This window comes from Leptonotus elevatus, chromosome 5 (assembly GCF_054856555.1).
Source record: "Leptonotus elevatus isolate MCC_2025b chromosome 5, RoL_Lele_1.0, whole genome shotgun sequence".
Taxonomy (NCBI): Eukaryota; Metazoa; Chordata; class Actinopteri; order Syngnathiformes; family Syngnathidae; genus Leptonotus; species Leptonotus elevatus.
Window position 1 is genome coordinate 11,463,395 of NC_141243.1, and position 6,654 is coordinate 11,470,048.

Here is a 6,654-nt window from a genome sequence, read left to right on the forward strand (position 1 = left end):
ACTACAGGTCTCATCATAGCTCTTAGGGGATTTTTTTTTTTTTTTAAGTAAAAATGAAAAATAAGTGATTGTTCCAGACTGCCATTTTGGATGTATGCTGTTGTTCCGTTACAAAGATAAATGTATGCCATATAATTTATTTATATGAAAATTTATTTTTGTAGTGTACATAGTAGCGGTCAAGGCTATTTTGACAGAAGTATATTTGAAAGAGTTTATAAGGAATGATATACATACAGTACCATACCACGGGGAAGGTACACACAAATTCAACACTTCCCCTTCAGTATTACACAGGTGTGTGTGCGCGCATGTATGTGTGAGTATGTATGTGAATGTGTGCGTGCGTGCGTGCGTGCGTGACCATCCAAGTAGAACATTGTACTAGCTCGCCAAATATTCATGTTCAAACACTGATAGAAATCTAACTAATAAAATCGAAAATATAACTTATTTGTGTCTTTGTTTAACTTTAATAATAAAAATGGAATTGCAAAAAAAATGGTCCATGTGGCAGTTTATTTTTATTTTCCTAATTATTTTCCTATTCCACATTTTATTTTACCATAAATATTATATTTTTCCACTTTTTCTGAGTACGGTATTTTCTTGTCAGAATATGTTTTAATCTGTTTTTCTGTCATCTATCTAATGTAAAGGCGCTATTATTTAAAAAAAAAAAATCATTATTACTATTATATTATATTATGTTATTGATCCATCCAAATTAGTATATTTTACACACACTTAAAAAAAATCGGTAATTTTCAAATTCTCTTTCAATAAATCTATTTTAATTTTAGAAATCTAAATAATGTCATTTCCTTTCGATATATTTTGATTTCCTTTAATGTATATATATAATTTTTTTTTACACCACACTAATTTTCTTTACAGAAGCTACCACTTTATACATATATATTTCTAATGTATTGATAAACTATCATAATATTAAAGTATATATTATTGTAAAGTATATTATAGTTAACGTAATGTGTTGTATCATTTTAGACTTTTTTTACATTCAAAATTCATTCATCCATGGTTGCTCCAACATGTGGCCTGTAGCCCCCATGGTCGCCCCCCATCCCCTTCCACCACCCTCGCACCACCCGCCTCCATTTTATGATTTTGATTGACAGCTTTATAGACTGCAAGGAAATTGGTTGTAGTCAGAATACAGCTGGCCCTGCTCGGAGTCATGAAAAAAAAGGGCATGTGGCCCCGAGCTGGCGGGGCAGGATGCTGCAGGGCGTACCCCCACCCCAGACCCCCGCCACCTTGCCACTCCGCCACCGCCCTTGTCAGCTGCATGGGTGGCAGCCCTACGTCATCTGAAAACAAACGACATGTAGAAGGATTCTGGGTAATGTCCCATAATGTCTTGTCTGTGATGTGAAGGCAAAGGTGCTGACTCTGGATCAGCGGGGGGAGATTTGTGTCGTTATTTTTTTAGAGCCAATAAAGGCACACACAGCAACAACACACTCATACACAGCAGACTGTCGATTGTCACAGTTTGAACTCCGCTAACTCGACTAGACATTTTTAGTCCGTTAGCTTAGCAGAATGCAATGCTTTAGTGTTTTTTTCCCCCCCCATCGGCCGTAAAATCCAGCTATCATTTAAAGTCTCCATAAGTAATTATCTGAATGTTGCTCTTGCTTAAAATAATGTGAGTAAAATATCTCATTGCTCTCTACGTGGTCTCTAATGTTGGTGGATCTGCCAGGACACCGTTTTTCATTTAAATAATCCAAGTATAGATAAAATGTTTGAGGTTACTGTCACTGACACAGATCGCTAATCTTTAAGTCATCTGAAATATCCGTTGAACAGCAAGAACACTACGCATGTTGTGCTAGCATTAGCGTTGATTTTATTTTTTTATTTATAATTTACAGCAAAGCGCAATCATGTGCACATAAAACACGTTGGGGGGGGGGGGGGGTGTTAAACATCATGAATGATCCATTACTGTTTCTTTAAATAACCTTTTTTAGCCGATGATCTCCTCAGAAACGGAAGTTGAAGGGCTTATTGTCTGACTAATGAGCAGCAGGTTGTTAACGAGTGTTTCCTGAACATGTCCTCGACAGTGGATGTGAGGATGAAGCGGAGAAGAAGTGTAGGGAGGCAATTAGGAAGTTCCTTTTCTCTCAGGTCAGGTCTTCCTGAGCTAATGGGCATTTCATCATTCAACATTCATTCGTTACAAAATGGCTTCCAACTACCAATTGCCAGGTCGCTGAGTCTGCAACTTCTTTCACCAAACCAAAATCGTAGTCTTCCTTGACTCAAGCCCCACCACTCTGCTGTTATTTATTTATTTTATTGATATGTTTGTTTATTCATTCATGCATTTTTGCATAATGCTACTTACTCTTCCACTCACACTCACTCACTACTCAACTAGATTTATAGAAAATGAACATGCCCACTTTTTTTTTTTCACTCAGACATACAAACGTGGTCTCCCAGGCAGGGAAGCAACCCCACACCAACCTGCATCAGAGGTAAGTGATGGTACCACTCCACCACCTGGAGCCCAACTTGCTAACTTATTAAATTAATTGACAAACTCACTCATAATGTCACTCACTGACGATCTTAACTCACTAACTATTTTTTGGGGGAAATTATATGTATATTTTTTGGCATTAGCTATCCTACTAGCAGATTCACTTACTCACTAATTCACCAACTTTATTCACCAATTAACACACTTTTTTACTGTCTTACCCATTCACTAATTTAAGTAACTCGCTAAACAACTCACGTACTAATTCACTCACTAAATGTATTCACAAACTCACCAATTCACTCATTTAATGACCTAACTTACTGACTCATGACTCACTCACTCACTCAACTAACTTTTAAGCTCAAATTCACAAACCTGCTAATTTAACTTACATCACTAATGCACTACATAACTGGCATGGCTAATTAATTCACAAACTAACTAACCAACAAACTAACTGGTTCAGGAACCCGAAGGCTAACTAATGAAATCAGTCACTTACTCGTCTGCCACTGCCATTTTTTGATCTTGTTTATTTTCCGTGATCAAATGGATTTGCACATTCTTTTTAATAAACAGTTCAAGAATAAATCTGCAAGAAGCATCACACGGCTTGTCCACATCAGCCACACTTTAGGAGGCAAGTGTGTGAGTTGTGTGTGTGTCAAGGGGATCAGTAGGAGGCCTCACAGACACCTTGAAAACCATTCAACATTGTGTGCGCGTGTGAGTGTGTGCGCACACGCTCGTGTGTGCATACATAGTATTGCTATGGGGACGTTAATGTGTTTACGTGCTTAAAAGTCACCATATCTTAAATCATCATGTTTAGGTGGGCTTCGTTTCCAGGAAGTCCGTGCGTGTGTGTTGGAATGAAACGCACGATTGACAGTAATGTTATACACGAATGCACTTTCCGGCTCTCCATGAGTGATGACATGAGCTGTAAATACACTTGTGTCATTTACTGTGGCTGTTGTATACATGGAGTTTCCTTTAACAAGTCATCACTCCAAAACTAGCATGGAGTTAGTTAAATATGACTCCAATTGAAGTAACTCACAAACTAACTCGCAAACGGTCTACACTAGTGATGGCAAAATGAAGCTTCATGAAGCATTTGCGATATATTTTGACTCCTCTAGATGGCACTCATGATTCAAAGATTCAATGCAAATGTAATCCATTTTCATTGCACTTGCCTTTATCTTTAAACCAAGAGCACCATCTAGAGGAGTCAAAAAATATCGCAAATGCTTCATGAAGCTTCATTTTGCCATCACTCGTCTACACTCTCTCACTGATTCACAAACTGTTCATTCATCGCTGACCAATTTAACTCACAAACTAGTTTAACTAACTCACCAACGTACTCATTCACAAACTAACGTAAATGCCTAACTCACAAATTAACTAACTTAACTCGTACTGACGGACGGACTGACTCACTTCGTAGCCAGCAAGTTGATCGTTGCCAAGTGAGCAAGGAGGGATCTTCCGCTAGCTAGCATTAGCATTAAGACTTGATGGAGGTCTGCTGAATCCGCTTGGTAATATATTTCTCACATTTAGGAAGAATTTTCAACTCATTAAGCCAATTAAGCCACTACAATTCCTTTTGAATTGAACTCACAGAATTGTTCCTAATATTTTGCTTCTCTCATGATGCTAAAAAGGCAAGCAAGACTGGAATTGAACAGAAGCTCTTCCAAGATTACAGAAAAACAAACACTGCAAACAATGGGGTGCCTCAGGGATGTCCTACCGTGATGCAAAACAATCTACTTATACAGTAATTTCATTTGGGATATTTAAGAAAGGACACAAAAGAGCAAAACCATCTAAATATACAATGATGTTAACCAGAGGCGAGGGTCCCCTGTTTTTACTATTCTGGGGCCGGGGGGTCATGAGAAAGTACCCCCATGGGGCTCTTTTTCCTGAGGAAGCTACACAACAACCTCGTGGTTAACTTTTTACAGGTGCGCTGTGGACACTGTCATCTGAAAGTGCATCACAGCATGGCGCGCCCGCTACACCGAAGGCTCGTAAAAATCACTCGCCTCATGATTGGGGCCCACCTAACTAAAAATGGGGGGGACATTGAACAGGCCTGCTGTCGCTGAGGAAGGGCCCTAAACATAATCCTGGCCACCACCACTTGCTATCTCCTCCCTCTGGAAGGAAGTGAAAACGAGAAGCCAGAACAAATCATGCATTGAAATTAAATTTGGCCTTTCTCGCCAAAGACATATTGACATGAATTAAGTCAAGAGTTGGCACTGAAAATGATTCAATGGAATAAATAAAATATAAAATTGTTATTATTATTTATTTATTTTTAATATTATGATGTATTTTTCAATGCCAGACTTCAGATTTGCCTTTCATGATGGTCTTTTTAAATGTTCTTTTATTAGTCAATTAATTATTTTTTTCAAAAAAAAATAAAATTCAGGAAAAAACAAACAAACACCAAAAACAAAATACTTTACTGTTACTTTTGTTTTTGTCTGATCTGTTCAACTGAAGATGTACATAGGCGATGTAGCAGAGGTGGCAAAAAAACATTAAAAAAATCGCTTAGGCCAATTTTTTTTTAGCAGCGTGATGATATATTCCAACATAAAATATTTCCATAAATGTTTAACGTATTGAGGAGTATTACCCAAGCTTTCATGATCGCAGCCTGAAACTTTCAATGTTTTGCATGCATTAAACTTGATGAACTTGAGAGTTGGCTGGCACTTGTGCAAACAATTTTACAGCAGTTTTAAAACCGCTCATTTATACAACATATAGGCGACACAGATTTATGAACTCGTTGAAAACGGCTTTGCACAATTTTCGATACTCCATCTAAACAGACGTTGATATATGTATCTGCTCGGCTGGATTCCAGGGAGAAATACACAATTCTTTGAAATTCAGCATGTGCGTGGACAAGCTGCCTCGAGTCAAAATGGCTCGGTGAGAATGAATGCAGTCTTTATGTGGCTCTGATAGTTGACAGGAAGAAAGACAAATATGAGGACGTCTGCCAGCGTTCTGATTATTTCTGACTGTTGTGGCCGCGTTAAAACACTCTGTATGGTATGCCGATGCAAACTTTTGCAGGGTTTTGCTCTATCTCTCTATCTATCTATCTATCTATCTATCTATCTATCTATCTATCTATCTATCTATCTATCTATCTATCTATCTATCTATCTATCTATCTATCTATCTATCTATCTATCTATCTATCTATCCATCCATCCGTCCGTCCGTCCGTCCGTCCGTCCGCGCCCGCCCGCCCGCCCGCCCGCCCGCCCGTCCGTCCGTCCAGCTATCTCTAGCTATCTCTCGCTATCTACCTAGATAGCTAGCTTTGGTGGCTAAAGGTTTACTGAAAATGCAATGAGATACAAGATGCAAATGTTTGTGGTGTTGGGACAACTTGCATTACATTGATTAAAATATAATTTCCCTCGCATTATTTAGCCAATGAGGTTTGAAAAGCCACCTAGTCTGTCCAAACTGTATATTTAGCAATGCTGGTAAGCTAATACTGGAAGCTTTTACCTTGGCTATATGCTTTCAATATTCCTCATCCATCATTGACGCCTCTCTCCATCATTTCTTGTCTATATATCCATCCGTTATTCTCACCCAGTGAACACACATAAACACGCACACACTCACGCTGTAAAAGCGAAAGACAGAGGGTGTCAATGTCTGGAGAAAATATCATGCAGCGGTAATAACATGGAAAAACACCCACATCTGCCACAGGTGCAACACCCATGCTCTACATCATAACAAAAGGTAAGCAGAGCTGCATTGAGTTTTGTTGGAAGCACAGATGACAGGTTTAGCTCATGATTAGTGGCACACACTTGATTGCGCGGTGAAGTCCATGCCCTACATTCACACAAAGTAAGAAGTGCTGCTTCGATAAGTGAAAATGCTGTCTTTACGGGTGCCCTGTGCACACCTTTTTCTGGGTTCTGTTGGATTTTCTGCCGCTCACGGGAGGAAAAGGGTCAGGGAGAGTTGGCAGGAACCACAAGATAAGCTGACTTACGACAAAAACGGATGATTAGACAAGTATATTTATGACTGTAAGAAAAAGCTTTTTTCTTTACAGT